This window comes from Manacus candei, unplaced genomic scaffold (assembly GCF_025592945.1).
Source record: "Manacus candei isolate 608988 ecotype Guabito, Panama unplaced genomic scaffold, ASM2559294v1 h1tg000018l, whole genome shotgun sequence".
NCBI classification, from domain to species: Eukaryota; Metazoa; Chordata; class Aves; order Passeriformes; family Pipridae; genus Manacus; species Manacus candei.
In genome coordinates this window covers 5287558-5310626 of record NW_026138066.1, presented here as the reverse complement: position 1 = coordinate 5310626, position 23069 = coordinate 5287558, and the positions used below count along the sequence as shown (strand labels likewise).

The 23069-nt window shown below is 46.9% G+C and overlaps 1 protein-coding gene across 6 annotated transcripts in view; it reads right to left on the bottom strand.

Moving 5' to 3' along the window:
- Nucleotides 1–23069, bottom strand: part of TCF20 (transcription factor 20) — a 130597-nt gene that overhangs the window by 74719 nt on the left and 32809 nt on the right. For 2 of the 6 annotated variants that reach the window (XM_051784122.1, XM_051784119.1), the window contains exon 1: nucleotides 1448–1954. The exons of the other annotated variants lie outside the window; for them this stretch is intronic. The gene's annotated coding sequence lies outside the window, so the exon portion shown is untranslated. Of the gene's footprint in view, nucleotides 1–1447; nucleotides 1955–23069 lie in introns of those variants that run through there. 6 annotated transcript variants of the gene reach the window in all.

Below are 23069 nucleotides of genomic sequence, written 5' to 3'. Positions count from 1 at the left end.
TAAAGAAATAAATAACTACAAAAGCAGGATGTGCTCTGGGTCTTTAGGAGTGAAGTGCAGCAGAGGGACCCAAGTGACCCGGGAGTGGAGAGGAGCTTGGTGCTGCAGACGGGATGCGGTGCTTTTCCCAGGAGCTTCGCGAACCGGAGCAGCAGAGAAGCCCCGGTCATCGGGGCGAGGTGCATAGGCAGAGAGGTGGCAGCAAGGAGCCTGACACCTGCATGCACTTTTCCTTCCTCAGCCCTCCCCTTTCATGGAGGCAAGAAAACATCACGTTCCCAGCAGCGAGAGTCCAGTCTGAAGTGGCTTCACCGCAGAGCAAATTGAGAAGGACCCCCTCTCCCTCATTCCTTTCTTTTGAAGCCCTCCTTTCCTGGAGCGGGTGTTTCGCAAGTACAAATACACTACAACGTCAGGCATCCTTCCACTGTCACTCTCCACTATCCTTCCTCCTCCAGATGCACACACTAACACAAAATGACGGCTTCCTCAACAGACTGAATGAGCAAAGCTCTCGCACCGATCCTTAATTGTCTACGCTTTACTCTTTTGCTCCAGTCATATTATATCACAAAACTCAAAGCCACCCACCCACTGCCCCCGTCTTTGTCCAAAATTTAAAGTGAATGGCAAATTGGACACAGCGAAAAAAAACTGCTGAAGAAGAAAGGAGGGGCAAGCTAACCCCCCATTTCCCTCCTCCCCCCCCTTTTTTTTTTCTTTTTCTTTTCCCCCCCCCCTTTTTTTTAGGTTGCTCTTTGCTGGTGCACCCACATTGCTATTGTGCAGTTGTCAGCTAAAAAAACAACCATCACCAAAACGCCCCCCTCCCCAAAAGAAGATATTAAAGAAGAAATCATATCTCACAGCCCTTGAGAATGTGACCCTGAGGCCTTGCCCTTCTCCCTCCTGATGTACCCACACATCACGGTGGAATGGCAGGCCCCTCCCCATCCACCCCCGTGCTACTCTGAACCTGCGGAGCGAGAAAAAAATAAACACACACATCCAAAACAAAATAAATTAAAAAAAAATCAACAAGGCTTACAGGGCGAGGGGGGGGAAGCCACCCCCCCACACACACACGCATATGCATAAACCCCATAACCCATTTATGTCGGTCTGGGAGCAGGAGCCAGACTGCAGCGAGCAGCCAACAGCTGGGGCCTTTGAAAAGGGACAAGGCGAGCGGCTCCCCGTGCCCAGCCACGCCGGGCTCCAGCTGCCCCCCGCCGCCCCCGGACCTCATCGCCCACCCTCCCAGCCACCCGCGGGCACCCCGGGTGGGCACGGCGGCGTCGCGGGGGCGGGTGACACGCACAGGGCGCCGCAGACACACGGCCGCCACCGCGCCGCGCGTGGTCGGCGAGAGGTGGCCTCTGCAGGGCAATTTTCCACTCTCAACTTTCAGGGAGAGGGAGAGAGAGATAAAGCCCATTTACTGTACCTTTCTGGCATCTTTCTCAGCTTTCCCTGCTGCTTCTCCCCACCCCCTTCCGATTTATCTCAGCTACTGGTTTTATAAACCGAGAGGGTGGAGGGCGGGGGGGGGGGGGGGGGGGGAGGGAAGAGGAGGGGGCTTTTTTTTCTCTTCTCTAAGCCCCGTCTGCACCTTCTGCTTGAGCCCGCCGGTGAAGTCACAAGACCGAGTCTCTGACATCACACAGAGCCCACAAACGCCGGATTGTGACTTCACTGCAGGATAGAACAGGGAGGAATAGGAGAGGGGAGGGGAAAAGGCTCTTATTCAAACACATATCTGCAGTAGTAACAAAGGGAACTCAGGAAATGGCTGGCCAAGAAAATGGCTTTTTTTTTCTTTTATAAAATATACTCTCTTTTTTTGTTGTGATTTTTTTGTGTGTGGGTTGTTGTTTTTTTTTTCCAAAATAAACTTTGTGACCACAATGGAAATACGTTTTAAAGGTGGTCTGAGCAGGACAGACAGCAAGTGCCAGCCAAGGCACCATCCTCCAATGGAGCACAGGCTCCCACAGCCCTCCGGCACCTTGGCCACCTGCCATGGCCTCTGGACCTGCTGATGCTGGAGCAGAATGAGGTGCTGGGGTGAAAATCAAGGGGTGGCAGTGGCCACAGGAGAAGCTCTAGGGGGTATGGTGGAGGGGGATTGCACGGTAGGGACCAAAACAGGCAGATGCTTCGGGTTGTGCCGGAGACACGCTGGGAAGGCAGCGCTGAGAGCCACCGGGCAAGCAGGACTGCACAGAGTGACCAGAGCTCCATGGCAGAGGTCTGGGAACCGTGGGCCAGGCAGAGGTAATGCTAACCAGTGTGCACTTGGGGGGGTTTTCCCCATCTGAGGATCCGAAACCACTACTAAGCTACGATTCGAGTAAAAGGGGTATTAAAGGTCAGAATTAAGGTAACAGTGTGAGGCCTAAGCATGGCAATAGGGTGAGGTTTTCGATTCCCTAGTGTATTTTTAGGTTTTAGGTGCCCTGGGGAGGGGAAGATAGGCTGGGGTAGATAAAAGAAAGGCCAGGAGGCTTTGATGTACTCCCAATACAAGGCAATCCTCAGTTGTTGCTCTAGGAGCAAAAGCTGATGATATAAGACTTCTATGGTCATATCTGAAATAAAGCCTAAAAGAAAAAAAAAAGGCTCATTAAGTAGCTATTGGCTTAATGTGACCTGGAAAGTTGTAAGATGTGGGACTTTTTTTGTTTATTCAGCTGGTGCATTTGTTTAACATCAATTTCTCAAAATTTAACACAACCTCAAACATGTCAGTAAATAAGCCCCAAAAATAAAAATCTGTTATTTGTGTTTAAAATGGGATATTTTCTTTCACCTTTTGAAGCAAGGCAGCTCAAACACTTGCACTGTGCTAGTCATACCTGAAGGCCAGGAATTTAGAAGAATAAGCCAAGGGCACAGCCACAGCCAAGTGAAATAAAGAAAAAAAATTAAATAATTAAACAGTGCTAATTGCAGACAACATTATATTTATGAAGTTATTGGAACTGCAGACCCAAAAAGGAGACAGCTTGTGATCCTCACAGTGTGTTCACTCCTCTCTCCAACCTTCATCCCTGCCCTCATTGAGACCTGCAAAGCAATTCCCATCACTGTGCCGACCTGGAAGGGAGGAGAAAACAGCACTGCCACCATAGCCTGCCCTTCCCACAACCTGCCAGTGCGGCGGGAGGGAAATCTGTACGTGGAGCGAGCGAGAAGCGAAGAGGAAGCGATCCAGATCCCTGCTATGAACCAGCTGGCAAGTACATTCCCAGCTTGCTGCTGCTGGACGGTGGAAGCGCCCCATGAGTGCCTGAGGTGCCCCAGAGGGCTGGCAGCAGCACTGGAAGCCCAAAACACTTGTTGGAAACTTTTGTACCCCGGTGGCTCTATGCGCTTCCAGCATAAAATCCAGGCGGCCAGAAGATGCTCTTCCAGGTGGGAGCTCCTCCATGGCCAAAGCCTCAGTTCCCACATCAACTCTGAATACCAGTGCCTTGGGGCATCATCCCAGCCTTGGCAGAGCCACAGCATCAAAGAAGATTTCCCCTGTTGTTTTATGGCTTCTCTGTGCCAGTAGAGCAACAAACCAGGCTGCAATGGAAGGAATAAACTCTCCTGCCTCTGCTTGTGAGAGGGAGGGAAAAGGTATGAATTGCAAGCAGCGAGAACCCCATCCAATCTCATATCCTTCAGCAAGTCTTGCTACTTGTTTGGCCACAACTTTACTACCATTTTTATACTGACTCCTTTCATCTTTTTCATCTATTTTTTTCCACCCTGCTGACTGCGTGAGAGAAAACCTCCACGCTTATCCCACTCCTTCTCTCTCGGGGAATCTCTCTCAACCTGCCTGTGGGCAGGGAGACAACATGGCTGCACACGTGCCATGCAAGGTGAGGAGGGGAATGGGGGAGAGAGGAAGGCATGGGCATTTATTGGGAAGCAGAAAAAAGAAGTGGGGAAGTGGAAGGAATCTAACACATGCACGCTGACTAGCATGGGCTTGCTCCAACTTGGCCCATGATGCAATTACCTGACTTGGAGGCTGGCCAAGTCTCCCAGGTTAAGTCCCTCTGCACTTGTGTGAAGTGCTGTCAGAGCTGCTGGGACCATGAATACTCAGGGCTCTGGTAGCATGTCTCATCCAAAAAGGAAAAAGGGAAAAAAAAAAATAAAGAACAGAGACAGGGCAGGGACTGAATGGGCTTATTTTCACACAACTGCAATTGTTTTGTTGATGCGGAAAGGTAATTAAAAAAAGTTCTGATTTCAAACGTGCCACAGAATTCCCAGAGCCCGGAGGCTGCTGCTTAGAGGCAGATTAATCACACTGAATTCTCCATCTAGATATTGCATGCACTCCAAACTCCCACCGCTAATAGCTCTAATATTCTCCTCAGCGTGTGCATGCTGCTGGTGTTATGTTCCAGGAATATTAATTCCCCAACTCAAGCTCCTTTTGCTTGCGCATGTACCCTAAAGGCTTGCTGCCGGGCACTGGGAGATTATGGAAAAGAGAAAACAGGGCTAGAGGAGAACCGGGGTGCAAAGGTACTGGCTAGAACTCCTCAAGGAAAGTCGTTAATGTTCTTTGGATAAGCAAGCCATCCAAATAAAATCTACCTGAAGGCCAAGTTCTTTAAACAAAGACAGCCAACTACACACGCACAAGATGGTTGAAATTAAAATGAGCTCCCAGTGCTGGCTTTGTGCTACCCGCTACCGCTACCCTGAGACTTGCTCAAAATCTCAGTCATGTTAATTGTGAGCTCTGAACTAGCTGTTTTGTTTGTGTCTTCTGCTGGTGTCTTCCCCCAGCCCCTTTTACCCCTAGGCAAGGCTGCATGTGTCTAAACTCTTGCTGTCACACGGCAGTAATGGTGAAAATATGGCAGGTTGTAGTGCAAGTATCCAAAGAGCAGGTAGGGCTTTACACAGCAAGCCCCTTCTACCCTTAGCAAAACTGACAGTCTAGAGAGTTCATGGTCCAGCTCAAGACATCCCCAAGATCTTATTCCACATGGAAAGCAGAAAAAGGGAGGACGAAGGCAGGAGAGAAACATGTAATTTTTATTTGCATTCAAGTAACTGCCATTCCTGGTAAGCAGTTCAGTGCGTGATCTATATATATGGCCAAAAGGCCAGCTGGAAGCTTTAAAACCAATGCATGCTTGAAAAGTACATTTAAGATGCCTATGATGTCATTTCCAAAGCTGCTAAGTGCCCAAAGCTCCCAGCACTGCTCAGCAAAGTCTGCAGGTAGTCGCCAGGTTAAAACACAGTTCCCTGAAATTGGCCACACCAGGACTCTGGAAACTACCACGCAGAAGAGACCTCAAAATGGATGGCACTGGTCATGCTTCAGTTCAGTAGGATTACTTGCTTGACAAGACGCTATCAGGGGCATGATTTTCTTTGTCAAGCAGTCAAAATATGTATCTCCGTGTAATGTAAATCAGTATGTCAGTGCTGGAAAATCAAAGGGACTTTTGCCCCTTTTGTTGCAGGCATTTCTGATAAGCACACCAGTACAACACCTGAGTCATAGGTTAAATTGGATTTATAGACCAGCCCATCAGCTGTTTTCATAGCTCAGAACACCTTACCTAGTCTCTGGACTAAAACCTGTAACACCACAGGTGCATGAGCATAGGTGGTGGCCCTTTCCACAATCAGGACAGGTCAAAGAGAAAAGGCACACTTTTATGGCTAAATACTTTACAGGGGCCTGTTGGTGCTGGGAGGGAAAAGCATCAGAACATTTTTGAAGCTTCCTTTCTTTGCTATCTATACAATGCAGGTCTACAATCGTATGTGTGCCTTGAACTCTCATCCCATTCCTTAAACTTGGCTCCCGCTGCAGGGAGGGAAAGGATGCACTGCCTGTGTAAGGCCCTTGGGGCTTAACTCTGCTGTAGTGGGCAGGGAGAGGCATGGGCTTCCTTCACTGTGATAAACCAAGGCATTGGCATCACTCTGTGTAGCTTAGGTGCAAATCTGTGATCCTCTTTCTCTCTTTGTGCACAAAGAATGAAGCTGATAGCGAAGCTGACACCTAAATCCTCACTATTGCACATCTGAGATAACCCTGGTTGTTTTTGTTTTTCAAACTCAAATATATAAGGGAGAAAGACAGAAGGATTTCAACCCTTGTCAAACCCTGTCGCCAGCCCCCTGAGTTACAGATCTATGAACTCTTACATGGGATAAGGGCTCTTTGCTTTTATCTCCCTATGCAGCATGTGTCCTCAGCCCTTTGCAAACAGATGTTTTGCCCTCCAAAAGAGAAAAGAGGGGGAAAAAAGAGAGACAGCATGAGCACAGGAGAGAGAGAGAGAGAGAGAGGGAGAAAGCATGAGCAAGAATGCTGTCTGCAGATGTCAATCAGGACTTCAGCCTAGGTCTAACCTGCCAGTCCTGCAAAACGAGGATACATGAATTTTCTAGTTGGATAGTCAGTGTTATCAAACAAGAAAATTGTGAGGTTTAGATTGTAATGCAGTCTCACATTCAGTAAAAAGGCCTTGCTACATGGAGATGATGTGGGACTGAGGAACCTATTCCTAGCACCTTAAGAATTAAAATTTCACTACAAATAACCCAAATGAAATGGTCAAAAATAGTACAGCATTTCAGACCGGTTTTGTAGAGCATGGTAATATTGGCAAGGGGGAAGTGATTGTAGGTAGAATACTGTCAGGTTTGGGGAAAGGTTTCTCTGCATTTTAAAAAATTATATGAAGGAAAATATTCTTGGGAATGAAAAGTCTAATGATTACATGTATACAGAGAGTGTCATCTCTATCTTGGCGTTTAGCAGAAATCAACTCCCCCACACCAACACCCTCCCCTCCAGCCACCCACCCTGATATTCTTCTTCACCACTTCCCACCCATTAACCCAGTACCTGCAGTGCAGTGTTCAAGTGGGACTGGCGGAGCTGCTGCCGCTGTCATCTCCTCGGAGCTGGCAGTCACCTGCCAATCTCGCCCCCACTTCCTCCTCCCTCCTGCTCCCCCCCACCCCTCGTCAGTGCAGCTTTCCCTGGGGATAGATCACTCTCCCCCCTCTCCAGCAGCCTGACAAATAACTACTGTTAACTCAATAATATCCCCCTCCAAGGTTTTTTAATTACCAGCCGTCCACAGGGCGCGAGACTCGCGCGTACGGCGAGAAACGGGCCAGGGAGGGAGGGTAGCAACAGGGCGTCGGAGAGTTTGGGCTGATGTGGGCTTCATGCAGAGAGACTGGCTCCTTGTGCTCCATCCACATGGCACGGCTGGCACAGGCGACCTGCAAACCCCCACGGGATGCTGCCGCCCTGGCCGGGAGCACGGGCACGCATAATGTGCCGCTGTACTTGGGGGGGGTGGGATTTGGTCCTGCAAGGGCTGGTGCGGAAAGCTGCTCCTGCAGGACAAGGGCAGACTCTGCTACACCAGCTGAGGAAGCATCATCCAGGACAGCATTCGTTTATACGGCATTTTAAACGGGAAACAGAAAAAAAAGGGGAGGAGGGGAGAGAGGGAAAAAATTCAGGTGCATTTCTGTTTGTACAGCTTTACCAAATACATCTATCTTTACACATATGAAAAGGCCTTTTTTTTTTTTTTTGCAATATAATAGTCTTATTTTGCCTTTTTTGTAGTGAAAATTCATTGGTCTGTGGCTTGAGGTTTTTTCTTAGCCTTTTATTAAATGGACATAGTATACTGAACTTTTAGACAACCCCTCCACCTAGTATTTGTTTGTTCACACCCATTTACACTCTCTTGATTTTTAACAGGTCTGAATAAGGCTTATTTTTTTAAATAATCAGTTAATGAAGTTTTATCTGAATAGTCATAAGCCTATTAGTGCTCAAGTTGTGCATCCAATCCCCCTCCCCCCCAGAGGTTAAACAAGACCAGAAATCCTTTTGTATTTAAAATAACACGCTGGGAAGAAAAGAAGCAAAGAAGGATAAAAAAGCCCAAGCCCCCCATTAGGTCCCTTTTAAATCAAAAGGAGACGCTGGAAAAGGGGCATAAGCAAGGCACTTCCCCCCTTCCCCCCCTTCATTCTTCTCCTCCCTCCTTTGTAGGTCACCTTTACTATGAAGACATTGATGCTTCAAGTCTTCATTTGCTTAAATCAAGAGAGTAAGTTCAACACCCCAGTCAGGTAAGCACTGCACCCCAGGCGGGCAATAAAGGGGAAGGGGCATCCATCACAGCAGCAGAGAGGGAGACACCCTGCATGGGGCAAGGACTGGATCCTGAACACATGTGTGGGGCAAGGGGGGGGGGTCTTCCCTGGGAAAGGGCAGGCGCTTTCGGGAGAGGACAAGTTTGATGGCATGGCACTGAAAATGTGGGGCTCGAGTGGAAGGGGAGCAGGCGGATATGCTGTGCTGAGGAATGGCCCGACTTGCTGGCCTCTGCACCCTGGAAAGGGCTGAGGGCGGCAGTCAAGGGGGACAGCATGGCAGCCTTGGCCTAGGAACCCTTTGGCAGCCGCCCTTCCACCCCGGGGGAGCATCCTGGCAGACGAGAGAACCCCCGCTCCCCTGAAATAAACAGCAGCCTTCCCAATGCTTCATTAAACTAACACAGCTTCCCGCCATTGCCCCGGCAACCGACACAGGCCTCCTGTTTGCCAGCTGGGGGAATTAAAGGCAGCCTGGCAGCCAGCCCCTGGCTGCTCTGAAAGCTCCCTTTACACAGCCAGAAAGCATCCCCGGGCAGGGGAGGGGACCAGGTGGCCCCGAAGGTGCCAACTGAGACAGGGAGTCCTGCCCACCCCCATTCGCACAAGCAGCAGTCCTCAGGGAGCCAAGGACCCCACCACTGCCACCAGCACTGATGCTGGAGGGCAACACAAACCTGGAAGGCTCGCCAAAATGATCCACGAACTGGAAAAGGACTGGAAAGGGACCCTGGATGGTCCAATAGTGCAAAGGTGAATGCTGCTCCCCAACACGGCATCACCTCTGTCCAAATGCGATCAATAGCTCACATTAATTAGCAACACACTCCTCTTGCAGCCCATCCGCCAGATGAGTGAGCAAATTACATCCTCTTGTCCCTGGTTTACATCCTTTCATCCCTCGTTTTCCTCCTTTCTCTTAAATCACACACACTGCGAGGTAAGCCTTAGCATGAGCCCCCTGCTCCCATCAGCCCCTTGGTGGGTGCAGAAGGCGCAACAGACCACAAGCTGCCTCATTCTCTGCTGCTCGCCTTTAGAGAAAGCCTCAGGAAGAGTTTCGAATGGAAACATCTATGTTGTACTGGCCTCAAGCACTTGGATGCCCTCCTGCCCTTCTACCTGCTCTCAGTCCATCCATTCAAAACAGGTAGATGGTCCCTTCAGGCAAGGCAGAGACATCCCTCCACATGTCCTAAGCAAAGGAGCTTGTTACGCTGCTCATATCCCAAAATTAGACCTGCTGGGCTGGTGCAAAATGCCAGCTGCTTCCAGCACCTTCCTCCCACCACCATCCCAGGCCACCGACACCCCAAAGGAAGCTCAGCAAATTGGTGAGGAGAAGAAAACACCTCACTTCACAACAGTAACGAATAAAGGAGCACTATTCACTCGCTTGGGCATCCACATCTGTTTTGTCCTGTTTTCCATGACTACTGGCTGTGAGCAGAGGTCTCATAGGGAGGAGCATTAAGTATTTATTCCAGCTCTTGGTTTTGTCAGCTTCTGATGCCACCAGTGTGTTTTGATTCTGCTTGAAAAACTGCATTGCTTTTTAATCCACGGATCCCAAAACAACCCTGCAAAGGTACCTCCAACCTCATCAGCAGTACCCTAGCCTTCCATAGCTCTGCAGCACACGTTTCATAACAAACGTAACTCTGTCTGGAGAGACCCATTCCAGTCCTGCCTCTGAACAGTTTGCATGCTCTACTCCTTTCTTATTTTGTGACGATATTTAGCTTTGTGAAATACTACTCAGCTACATTTAGAACAATTAAGAAAAAAAAAAAAGGTGGAGGAAAATAAAGAAATTAGCACATTCCAGATTCTGGCCACAGCTCTGCACTGCATGAGGAAGTGGTACGTGGAAAATGCGGAGCTGTTTATAAGCATTAAATAACACTCTCTAGCCATCTTGCAGGGACAAATGTAAAAGAAGTGCGTCCAAGCAACCCTACAAAAATTAGCCCAGAGATCCCACCTCAGTGACAGAAGACAGCGCTATAGTTAATGGCATCTGAGCAAATCTTGAGCAGAGGGAAATAAGAGGCAGGAAAATACAATCAAACACCTTCCTTCAGTGCAAACCTCCCAGTACGAAGTGTTACAGACTGTCAAAGGCAGTCTTTGAGGTTAACAGGAAAAAGTACAAACACTTTGACATCATCCACTCTAAGTCATAGTGGGAAGAATACTGCCTTAGCTTTGATGGGGGATGCAGAGAAAAGGAGACACTTTCAGATACTTGCAGGAGAAACTGCAAGAGTAGTATGTGCATGCAGACCACTGCAGGTAATGACCATTAGACTGGGAAGCCTGGTTAAAAGTTGCAGGCCTGCCAGTGGTCCTGATTTAGCCATGTGACCTCACAAAAAATCACAAACGCACACAAAAGCAGGTTTCTATTTCTTAAGTTTTTCTTTACAGCAATAAAACTCAAATCCTGAGACTTAAAACCAAATTCTTTTCCCAAAAGAGAAACCAAATTATGTTTAAATTCCCCCAGCCCCCCCTCTGCCCAGGTAGTGCCAGGGTGTCACTGGAGAGGAGTGTCACCTCTCCAATTAGGAAGCACTTGCAGCCTGCTGTTGCGAAACCCACTTTTATTTTTTCCATGCTCCTCACAAATTAAACCTTCAGTCAGGTCTGCCACTCCTCCCACCTGGACTAGCGCAACTCCCTGCCTTCACATTTTTTTCACTCTTCTCCAGATCCAGAAGATTTAAGTTTCTTAAGTCTCAGAGCTCCCAGCAGATGCGGGTGGGTAAGGAGCCCTCTCTTGGCTTAGGCGAAACACGGTCCCCCTCTGACTGCCCTCCTCTGGGGCTGGATTTCCGAGCAGAAGAGATTGCTGTCAATGAGCCAAAGGCGCGCAGGGGTAGGGGAGGTGCTGGTCTCCGTGTGCGCACCACGTCCTCCTTCCTCGCTGCTGCCATACATGATTAATCATCCCTGAGACACGCCTGCTGCTTCCCTCTGGCTCTCCAACAACCACAACAGCGGCGGCAGCAGCAGTTGAGAGCACAGAGACCTCCTCAGGTTCCCGGCCCCAGCCCAGCGAGCGTTTCCCAGCGGGGACCTCTGATCCTCGCACACATCCCTCTCGCACATGCCGGTCCTGCCTCACGGCCTCGCAATTAATCGCTCCCCTCCCCCCATTTTCAAACTCGGCTCATCTCCCACTCCTCCCCCACCCCTCGTCCATCTGTGTCTAATTGCATTTCATCTGTAGTCATTCTCTGGAAAACTCACCGGGAAGGTGTCCAGGAGACCAGCACAAGCTTAAACACGCGCTTGACACGGGGAGCCGGGGGAGGCTCGCTGCTCTGCTGGGATGGATCAGGGGCCCGAGGGAGCTGATCCCCTCTGCAGCCCACCTCCCTCCTGCCAGCTCCCAGCCCGGGCAGGGGATGGGGTTCCTGCCAGCGGGCAGGGGGCTGGCAGCTGGAGAGAGGCGGCAGACAGCCAGGAAGGGCCGGTGAGAGCCAGCGGGGCAGAGGTGAGACTGCTCAGGTGCTCCACCGCGGGAAGCGCTTGCTCCCTCCTTCCTCCGCCGAGCATGTCGGCCCCCGGTGGGCTCTGCCGAGGCCACAGTGGGGTAGAAGCAGGGTCCTGCAGCCAGTGTGATCTGGGGGCTCCCCTTGCTTCTGCTCTCCAGGACGCTGCCCCCATCCCACACAGGCACTCTCCACTTGCATTACCGATGCTCCTGCCTCGACCAGGGCACTCTTAAGGCCGACACGTCCCAGCTGTGTCTGGTGCAGCGTGTGCAGCCCTACTGGTCTCACAGCTCCTCAGTTCCACCCCATCACCGTGCTGCCCCTCTGATCCTGCGTGGCCTCCTGTATAATCCAAATGTTATCCAAGGGCTTGTTCACCCTTTCCTGCGAAAGGATCAACAAGCAGGGCTCTGAGCAGACGGCACAGCAGGCACTGCACACCAGCTCACACCGTAGCCACTATTACTTGACACTGCTGGAGCAAGCAGCTCAAGTCTTAACTGCATATGAAAAATGCCCCCACAAAATAGTCGAGAACAGCTGGGGAGCCATAAACTCACACCCCTGCTTACTGCATGCCAACTTCCCTGCATCAGCAAGTGTTAAGCGCACAGTGGTTTTACACTTAAAGCAAGGTTTCCTCCTGGAGAGGTGGGCCATGAATGTGGGCTATTTAAGGTTTTAGACCTCAGATAGAAGATCTTGCAGCCCAGGGGCTAGGCACAAACTACAAGTTCATCTTCTGTAGGCTGGAGCCACCTGACTTCACAGATCGCTGCTGGGTAACGTCAAGGTATGGGCTAATGTGTGGCTGCCCAAAAGGGCAGCTTGGTTCTCAACAAGGGAAAGGCTCTCCACCTTTTCTGCAAAGAGTCAGTCTTCCAGCTGTGGGAGGGTAGGGACTAAACTACTAACCCATATAACCCCCCCCCTTAAGCCTTGTCCATTTGCTGCCAAAACTTTGAATACAGGAATTCGCAGCTCTAACGAAGGTGACAGAATTACTTAGGTAGACCAGCGACAGACCCAGACAAATCTTTTCCCATTTCTTTTCGCCATCAGCTCTGCAAGCAGATCTGCTTCTATCCAGGTGAGCAGTGAGGGCAGGGATTACAACCAGCTAACTCCCAGGCTTTTCCTTTCACTTGCCTTCCATTGACAATGGCTACCCACCAAAATCAGTTCAAGAGCTGCAAGCACAGAAATAAGCAGTTGAGTTACCATGACTAACAAGTTACCATTTGCCAGCCGAGTCACAGCAACACTGAACCAAGCAACATCCTGATGGTATAAGCAAACATTTTACTACCTACTGCAATGAAGAAGGATCACAGAGTGAAACTACTATAGCCCAGATGACAATTTATAAACTCATTGTGGTAAATCAACTTGCTGGCAATCATCTGTTCATACATTTTTCTCTGCCAGTATCATACTGATTGAAATCTTTTGGTTCCACCAAATGCCACAAGCCAAGTGCATTCCTGAAGTACAATTGCAATGCTGTTTGTGGTGAAGATGCAAAGAAACAACTACATTTTTATCCTTTTAAGCTCCTTCTCAAGACAATTATTCTAATGAAAAATGCCACATCAAAGCTGCTCATCTCCAGAAGCCAATTCAACACAAAAATATGTAAATGTATCTTGAAATAAGCACAAAAATCATCCTGCCTTCTCTCTCATTCTTCCTGGGTATTGGACACCGAACTGAGAATTCCAGAAGTCTGGGTTCAGTTCCCAGTTTTAATGCAGACTTTCTGCACCATCTCAAACCACGCACAACACAGTTCTTTATAAAGCTATAAAATGGGGACGCTACTAGTTTTAACACAAAGCAAGGTAAAATACATGCATTGATGCTTGTAAAAAGCTATATACAAAAGACAAGAGTTGCATAAATGACTATATATAAATATACACATCAGATTTACCACTGCCCCAGAACTCTGACTCTGTAAGATAGTCTATAGAAAAGGGTATTTTCCTGATGCTTTCCCATTTAAAGAAAACGAGTACCTGTGAGAGAACAGACAGCACTCCATCTGCAGATAAAATTTTATCTGCTTTCAGTGCTAGTTCAGAGCCAGCACATGCTGGGAGTAAACAAAATCCATTACAAGACAACAATTTGTGACAAATGAGAGCAACACATGAACCGAGGACCACTGAACAGGTTCCCCCATACGCAGCAACGTGATGGAAACCACCATCACCCTTCTGAACTCTTGCAGAGGTCAATTGGGCAGGACACAGAAACTTACCTGTTCTCCCACTGCTAGCGGCACTCTGCTCCATGTCAACACACATCCTCCACGCTGGCAGAGGAAGTTTTCACTGGCATTGTCTGAACTGTATCGTTACAGTGCAATGACTGACAACCCTGTCTCATCAGCACAGAATTCTCCTTATCAGAGAAAGGATGCACAAAAGGGAAAGAGAATTACGTACACACAAGCAGTGTTTCTCCAATGCTCAGCATAAAAATCTAATCAAAATTGTACCAGAATGGTGATGTGAAAAGCACCCTGCCAAGTCAGTAATAAATATAAAATTCATATCTTACATTTCCACAATGTATCACCTCTCATTCTGCAGTACTTTATGCATTGTTGGGACTCGGATGAATCCCCAAATCAGAACAGATTTGTACAGGAATCTAACATTTTTGTTGGCTTCACATTCATTCAAATTACAGCCTTAAGCGAGAGTAGGATAACAGGCACTTAAAATGGCCCCTTGAATGCGGCAGCAGCCATTTTAAATGGGGCCAAACTCCTTCCAGCCGCCAGACTCATTTCCTGAAGATCATCCTCCACCCACCCTCCGTCCTTCTCATTCCCTGAGCCCTGTACTCGGTCCTGTTTCCCTTCCCATCCACTCTGTGGCAGAGAGAAGACAAAGTGGTATTTTTAGGGTGCATAAACAGCAGGTTATCCCCAGTAGGCCCCATTGATGATATCCTAACTCCAAACACAAACCATCTAATTTTGGAGATTGCAGCCACTGGGACCTTGGCAAGCCTCAGCATAGAAGACAATAAACCCCTATCTTCTGGGCTTTCACCCTTCCCAAGCAATACCACTGCACAGGTATTGTGCACAGCATGTGCAGAGATCAAGAACTCTGCAAGAGTTGAGCAGTCAGCAGTAGTAACAGTTTTTCCTTTTTCTGAAGACCGTGTGAATTGGGAGAGAAGTAGAGGTGACAAGGAGTGAAAAGTCATAGTCCACCTCCCTGCCCCCGCCTTCCCCCCCCCCCAGTGGCTCGTTATCTTCACACCCATCACCAAATCCTTCCTGACAGATGCATTTGCCAAGGACTCTGATGGGAACACTGAGCAGTGCCATTCCTTCTCATCCTATCAAGAGGGCTATACAACGAAACTGTGTCCATATTAGCCCCAAAGTTTTCACCTGCATAAACGGCAGGAGGTGTCAGAAACCCTGAGGAACGCAACAAGTGTTAATAGCAGTATGTACCTTAAGACAGAAATGCTGATTGTACTCCTTCAAGCATCATGCAATAGATGATTACTGCATGTCTAAGCAGAGAAAGCATCTTCTAAACGCTCAGCTAACACTAAGGTGTCTAAACAAATGCCAGGTTTTCATGACTGCTCAAAAGCCTTCAGCAATGGGTGTTCAGTTTTAAATTCTGGAGTTTCTTCTAAGAGCCACAGATGATCTCAAACTCCTCTGCCTCATCACTAGTGGTAGCACAGCTAACTAGGGATGGCAGCAGGGAAATTCATTGCAAGGTTTTCCTTTTGTCAGTAAGGCTTTGAAGATCTTACTCACATCTATCTACTTCTTGGGGCACTGCCTACAAACCAAGTTGGAAGGAAAAACCCCTTGGAAGCCACAATAATATGAATGGTTTAAAGTAGTCCACCCAAAGAAGGAAAAAGGGGCTACTAATACTTGCTTCCAAAAGGAATTACAGTATATAGGTAGGAGTCTTCTGTAGTTCCAAGTACATATCTGTTTCTACACTGATGAAATCAGGACAGTTATTTCACCTCTGGAAGCAGAAACACTGCTGCAGCATATGCAAGAATCAGCTCCTGACATTAAAAAACCCCTAAACCATTCCACAATGTCATTTAGCTTTACAACAGGACGATAAACTATGCATCATTTGTCTTCCTTTTTCTAGTATAGATAAGGCCCTAGAACAGCATCACCCAAACTGTGGTGCACGGGTCACTACTGGCCTGTGAAGCATAGCAGGCGGTCCATGCAGGCACTATCTGCAAACTACACTCTGCAAGCCACAGAACCCAGTAAACTGCCTATCCATTGCCCTGTGTCATTTTTCTCATTATAAACACTGAATGTTTTTATGCGTATATGACAGGTAAGCATTTAAATCTAAAACACTACCCAGAGTGCATCTGTTTTGACCAAAGGCAAGAGACAGTATGAGACCCTTCCTCAGAGAAGCAGCTATCACAACTGAAACTTCAGATGTGTTTGCTACTCAGAGCCGCTGCAATGACACAGGCATAGGAGATGTAGGAGTCTCCTGGAGAAGACTTGTAACAAAGCTACTTCTGTGTACAGGTGGGCACTGCTGGAGGCAAATAGCTCCACTTGCTGCATGTGCTTGCAGTACTAGTAGCCTCAAATTATTTTGGCTGCAACCATACCAGAAACCTGCTCAGAAAAAAAACATTACAAAATAGAAGGTTGCAGAAGAGAAACAAGTGCATTATCAAGAACTAGAAATAATTTACAAACACAAGGACTAACTATGAGAGCTTGCTAAGCAATGGCCAATGAGCCGGGAACTGAACTGTCTACAAACCTCTGAGAGGCACAAATTAAAAAGGGGATCATCCAACGCTACTTCCTCAGATCCAGTGGAAACCAAGAAAAGAAACACACAGGCTCATTGCTGCATGAGGAAAAGAGGACAAAATCACCTTAACAGGAGACATATGGTCTCGTCTTCTCAGGAAAACGCTGGAAATACAATCACTTGGGACAGCTAAAACTAAACTGAATGCAAACACCAGAAAACACGTGGAAGGAAGTACCACATCTACTATGTTTTGGTCATGCGTAGAGCTAGGTAATCAGATCAGTAGGGTGGGTTTTTTTGGTGTTGCTGGCTAAATGATATTCAATTCCACAGCTGAACAAGAAACTTACTCTTCACATCCACCTTGCCTGTGTCTACCCAGGCTCCAGTATGGGTCAGTTCCTGTCACAGAGAAGTGTGACACTCCTATACCTTCAGTACAGTGCAAGAGGCTTCAGGCAGAACCTCCATTCTCCACTCTACCAGGATAATCAAATAACCATGCTTAATCAGGCTGGTTGTTTGTTTTGCTTAAAATGTATTTACTTCAACAAGTAATTAATATTTTAAGTAGACAAAGCCTTTGTTAAAGATTCACCATGTTCACCCCTTCAATTAACGTTTTAAACATTCACATTCATAGATTCATTTATACCTCCCACTTGTCCTTCAGCAATGCCAGAAAAGATCAGAGTTTAAATTCCTGGCATCTCAAAGATAAAAAAGAAAGGGAAAATAAAACCAAATCCTCCAGAAAATAACCAAAAAAGAAGACCAAACCTACCATGTCTTTTATCCATCTCCAGAAAGAAGAAAGGGTGTCCAAGCTGTTTAGAACTCTCTCCCCTCTCACATGTAATACTGCAACCGTAAGATGAATTAGAGGAGCAGCTTGGGCAACTGGGGTATCACCGGGCACTGGAGAAGACCCAAGTCCCCCAACGTGGATGTGGGGCCGGAAGCTTCACTCTGTAGCTCTGCACCCCAATGCAGCCAACACAGAGGGGAGGTGTGGGATGGGGGGATCTGGCCTCCCTTAGTACCTTCAGGAGGGCTCAGACATTTCTGCTGTGTGCGCTGTGAACTCGATGTACCCTGGCGATGGACAGGTGCCCCCAGGGTACCTGGGACATTTGCATATGTTAATTGCAATGTCAAGGTGTTTGTGCCTGCCGAACTCACTTCTTCAGGGAAAAACGGTGGCGGGATTCAACTCTACCTGTGCCGTGCTGGTGACGTCACAGGCAGCTATTTCCAGCCCAGTTGCCATGGAAACCACCAGGCCTCAGCACCAGTTAGCAGTTCAATATATAATTTACTTATTCTTTTTCACCTAAGTGATTAGGACTCAAAATATAGAAGCATCTCACAGACCCTCAAATCCTCTGATCGTTTCATAGGAATTTCTTGCAGGCAAAAACCAGCCTGAAATAGTGAGCTGTGCGCTCTCCAGAGGGAAAAAAACCCCAGGCAAATAAAAGCCTAAACAAGATTTTTAAAAAAACCCACAATCCTCTTCCCTGCTGTCCCCTGCCCTCCCAAGTTTCAAGGGAAACAAATGCTGTGACTCCTGGAAGATTTCATAGTACCACCAGTGTCTGAAGGAGGTTAGCTGACAGCAAAGGAGGAGATAAAAGCCTAACATGGGAGCTGCTACATCTGGCAGCACCTTTGGTCTATCCTGCCTGGGACGTCACATCCCACTGTGTCCTGCAAGGTACCCGTCCCACTCTGTGCTGGTGGTGATGGGTGGCAGCAGGACCCCCAGCAAGTCTCTCTTGGCTCCTACAGGTGACCACCATGCATTAAGTCTCTCCTTATTAATCTTAGTGGGAGCAGTTATGGGTGCTGATAGTCAGTGCAATACCAACCACAGCCCTGGGGAAGGCAGCCGCCCCATCTCCACCCCTTCCTACAATGCAGGATTGCAGTGGTTGCCCATATTTTCCAAAACTTTTTTAACTAGTGCTGCGGTCAGAGGTGAGGTGATTTCTCTGCTTTTCCACTGCCTAATTAGTCACTGCAGAAGCTTATGCGAGACCCAAGGTTATGCTTCAGTTTCAACATACTGGTTTGTTGAGAGAAAATACAAATATTTTTACTGGGAGAATTTTCAAATGATTCATCTATCTTCAGGTAGTTTCAAAGTATCAGTCTTAATGTTTCTTATTGTGCTTCATTATGTTTTGAAGTGGTATTTTTCAAAACGCCAAGTTTTAAACATTAATTTTGAGAACCAGCTGCTTTGTGGCTGAATCATACAGTCTGGCAGAACAATAGGAACAGCAGCACGCCCCAGCCCCCCCGTTTCAACCCAGCATGGACCATCCTCCTCTTATTTGCCACTAAGTCACCACAAACCATCCCTACTGCACCCCTTCTCCTCGCCACTGCTTCCTCACATGCAGGCCTGGCAGTAGGGAAAAAAGGACAACCACCGCCAAGAACCAACCAAACAAAACCAGAGGTGTTTTTTGGCACAGTTTTAAACCAGGCACATTACTCACTAAGCAGTAAAAGAAGAAAAAAAATATCCACAGACAAAAAACTTTCCATTGCTACTTTTTGTTGATGTTCTTAAATGCTTTACATGTTAGAAGTTCTCTACGACACAGGACAACAGTTTGAAAGCCACCAGGACAAACTGGCAGGGGACTGTGCCAAGCCATTAATACAAGAGTTCCAGCGGCTATTTTCTAGGGAACAGAGGGTGCTATCAGATACCAGTAAGACCTCAAAGAGGTCTTCTTACTCCAGATGATTTAACACAATAATTTAGGATGGTCGGATTCTTTAAAAAAAATAAAAAAAGAAAGCATCATTTTGCCCCAAGTTTAGAAACATGAGGATAACATCTCAGAAGTAAAAATCAGATAAAGGTAATCTATAAAGCTAATTGACCTGAATGATTTTCCTTATTCCCTTTTCTTTCTTCCAACTCTTTAACTCAACCCATCTTTCTCCAAATCACTGCTTTCCTTTGTGCTCTGCTTCCTTTCCCGTTTGCATAATCCTACCCAATACGCACAGCTCAATACCAGCTTCCTGCTGGTACCCCTTGGTCTGAACTTCCCTTTTTTTCTGTCAATTCTGCCTCTTCATGCTCTTCACCCTAATTCTGCTGGGTCACCGGGTGCATCCCTCCTTCTCTATCATTAAGCTGTGGTCCATGCTCTACCAATATCAACAATATCTACCAATATCAACAATATCTACCAATATCAACAATATTAAACAACTGTAAAACCTTTGAGAGTTTACCAAGAGCTACTCTGATTTCAAAGATAATGGAAATAAAAGATAAATTTATAAGTGACCACATGGCAAGTCAGTAATATTGTACAGAATAAAATGCGGGATCAGACTGATCTGTACTTGGGTCACTTCGTAGTCAGAACTGGATCGCACCACTGACAAACTGAAACAGATTTACGATGAGTCTAAACCAGAAACAGCCACTGAAAAAAATAACATTGTTTGGCTGTACATTGAAACTATGATTAAAAAGATGATTAAATGTTTCTATTTTGAACAAAAAAAAACCCAACCCAAACAACAAAGAATGTCTTTAAAACCCTTTTTGCTCCAGCAGCTCATTTCACACAGGGAACATGGCAAGAAAAACATGTTGCAGCAACTTTAGCTATGGGAAGACGACTGATATTTTGGATTGAGCTGACAGCTGACTTAGGAGTCATCACTAGGGCTAACATCTTCCTTCTCCATGCAGCCTCCAGTGGTCTGGCATGTCTCAAAACTTGAAAGGAAAAAAAAATGCTGCTGATTTCATAGGGAAGTAGCCTATGAAGAGCCAGTTTGGAGGATGAAGTCAACTACATATGGTTCTATTTATTTGGTTGGTTTGGGGTGGGGAGAGGGAGTCAGTGGCAAATTCTCAGCCCTAACAACCAGCTCACAATAAAAGATTATGAAGTCAAGAGTTCCTCAAGGAAAAGAAACACTCTTAAAGTTTGTATTTATTACATAAATGCCAACATATTTGCAAGATTCCAAAACTCGGGCAGCATCCAGCTTGAATGATTAAAGAGCGTTTCTCCTTGAGGATTTGATTCCAGCTCAGATAAACTGTAATCCAAAACTGCCTTTGGATAGCACAGCGTACACAAAACCTCCCTCTGTATATGGAGGTGATACAAAACAGGTACACTAGGCAGGTCATGTCCTAACGCATACTTAGACCTCTGTGCCACAAACCAAACACAGCTGAATTTGCATGCATGACCAAAGCTTTCTGCATTTTTCTTTTAGTGGAGGGAAGAAAAATATACCCCTAGGAAACAAAAATACCCCTTCTCTGTGCTTTATGAATGGGAATTGACATAGAAAAAGGCAGGAAATGAGGTAAGGTTGCTTTTTCCTCTCATTCTCCATATTGTGACCACGACGCATACGTGCATTTCTACATTAAAGAATATAACCACATACTCATATATGGCTGCATCTCATCCAAGCACTGGTCACTTGGGAAAACTTTGAAATTCAAGAATTCTGCGAGTGTGATCCTACAACCATTACCAATTGGGAGCTAACATACATTTCTTTTTTTGTTCATCATAAAGCTTTGAATTATAATTTGCTCATTAGCCTAATAAATATCTCATCCTTGTGTGGCCCATAACAGCAGAAAGAGCAGTTATTATAGCAGTTCCCCACTGCAGCAGGGGAGCTCGCCTGACCTCAGCATCCCTCAGCACCTTAAGCAAACATGGATCCCGTATAGCCGTGAATCCTCATGCAGCTTTCCTGCTAACCCAGACATAGGAAAGCAAGAGGTGTGACTCTTCTCTCTCCAGGGTGTGTACAGTCTCTTCTCCAGTCACAGGAGAAAAATCCCATCCCCAAAGGTTTTCTCCATCTGCTTCGGGTAAGAGAAAATTAACAGTCTGTGGCACAGGGGCAACGTGTGCTGTAAAAAAGGTTCACTAGCTCATGTGCTTTGGTTGTGCTGAGCATTTCAGTTGTGACCAACATAATTTCCTGTCATTCCACTTTTCCCAAGTTGCCTCTACATCTGTCCTGAATCTGTTTGAAACTCCTATTTATACTTGGGTAAGAAAATCAAGAGATATTAACAGTTAACAGATTTTTATTTATCTTTTAAAGGTTTCTCAGTGCATATAAAAATGATCCCAAAATAGTGAGTCTGATTTGGAGATTTTTTTGTTGTTGTTGTTGTTAGATTGAGGGTTTGGGGTTTTTTGGTGGTTGGTTTAGGGGTTTTTTGGGTGTGGGTTTTTTGGTTTTGTTTTTTGGTTGATTTTCTTTTTTGTTGTTGGGGTTCTTGGGGGGGTGCCTTTTTCTTGTTGTTGTTTGGTTTTTAAAAAAAGAAAAGAAAGCTGAGATTGTGATTCTGATTCTGATTCTGTTGAAACCTCCCTTGGCCCATTCCCAAAACATATGTCTGATGAGAAGAATGATGACTCTCCCAAATGTACTAAATTAAATAGGGCAATTTTGGGACCTCCTCCAAGATCTTTCTCCATCTGTCCATCTCCTGCCCAGCAATTCATAGTGTTCCCCAAATCTCGAACTCCAATGCATTCTTCAGCCCTGGCATTGACACTTGACTTTGTCCCACATTAACGTAGTCACATCCCACCTCAGAGCAACACCTTTGCTCCTCCCGGAGTTGTCTCCTCTCACAGACTGACACCAGGGAAATTCTCCAGTTTTCCATTCCCAAAGCCAGGTGGTTCCCGAGGCACAAAGGGGTAGAACCCATTGCTTGCAAAAGGAAGAGGGGCAATCCTATGGCACAGATTTTTGTCTTCTGCTGCAAAACCAGGCATCAATCCCAACAGTAAAGGTATCAAGTTCTTCCTCTTTTCTACACCAGCTCACATGAGCTCCACTTGTCCCATTTCTCTTTGGAGTTCCTTTACAAGCAGGGCTCAATCTTCTAGCACCATGACCAGAACTAATTCAGCCCTGCTGAAATCCCATCATTTGCCTGCACTAAACATGGAAAGAACTATCACTGATCTTAGACTCCAGACTACCAATGTACACAAAAGAGTTAAGTACAGATTTGCATATACCTCTTCTGAGGTGGGAGAAAGACTCTCCTGCCTGCAGCAGGTGAGAGACAGACCTGCAATTTTCCTGGGAATCGGGCTTTCTCCCTTAGCCTTCTGATTTACGGCGCAATCAATAGATTTCTGCCCACTGCTGCCACCCCCTTTAGTTTCAGAATTGATGGGCGGCAGCGCTCCAGCGCTATTGTGTTACAGACAAACTGCGAAATGCCACCGAGGTAAGTGCTCGGCTGAGTCACACAGTCAGCACAACACAACCCGGCCAGGCAGCACGTTGGAAGGCTCCGCATGGACCTGGCCGTGCTAGGGAAACCCGCTCCCTCCTGTCAGCAGACCTCAGCAATGCCATTTCTTGCCCCACAGAGGTTCTGACAGCAGAAATTATTCTTAGGTCTCTCTCGTTCTTGTGCATGCATACACACACACACACGCACATTTCATCGTATCACTTCTCATCCTGCAATATCCCCATCACACCCTCATAAAGCTGGGAAATAATATTAAATGGGGATAACAGGAGAGGGCAAAGGGTAGAG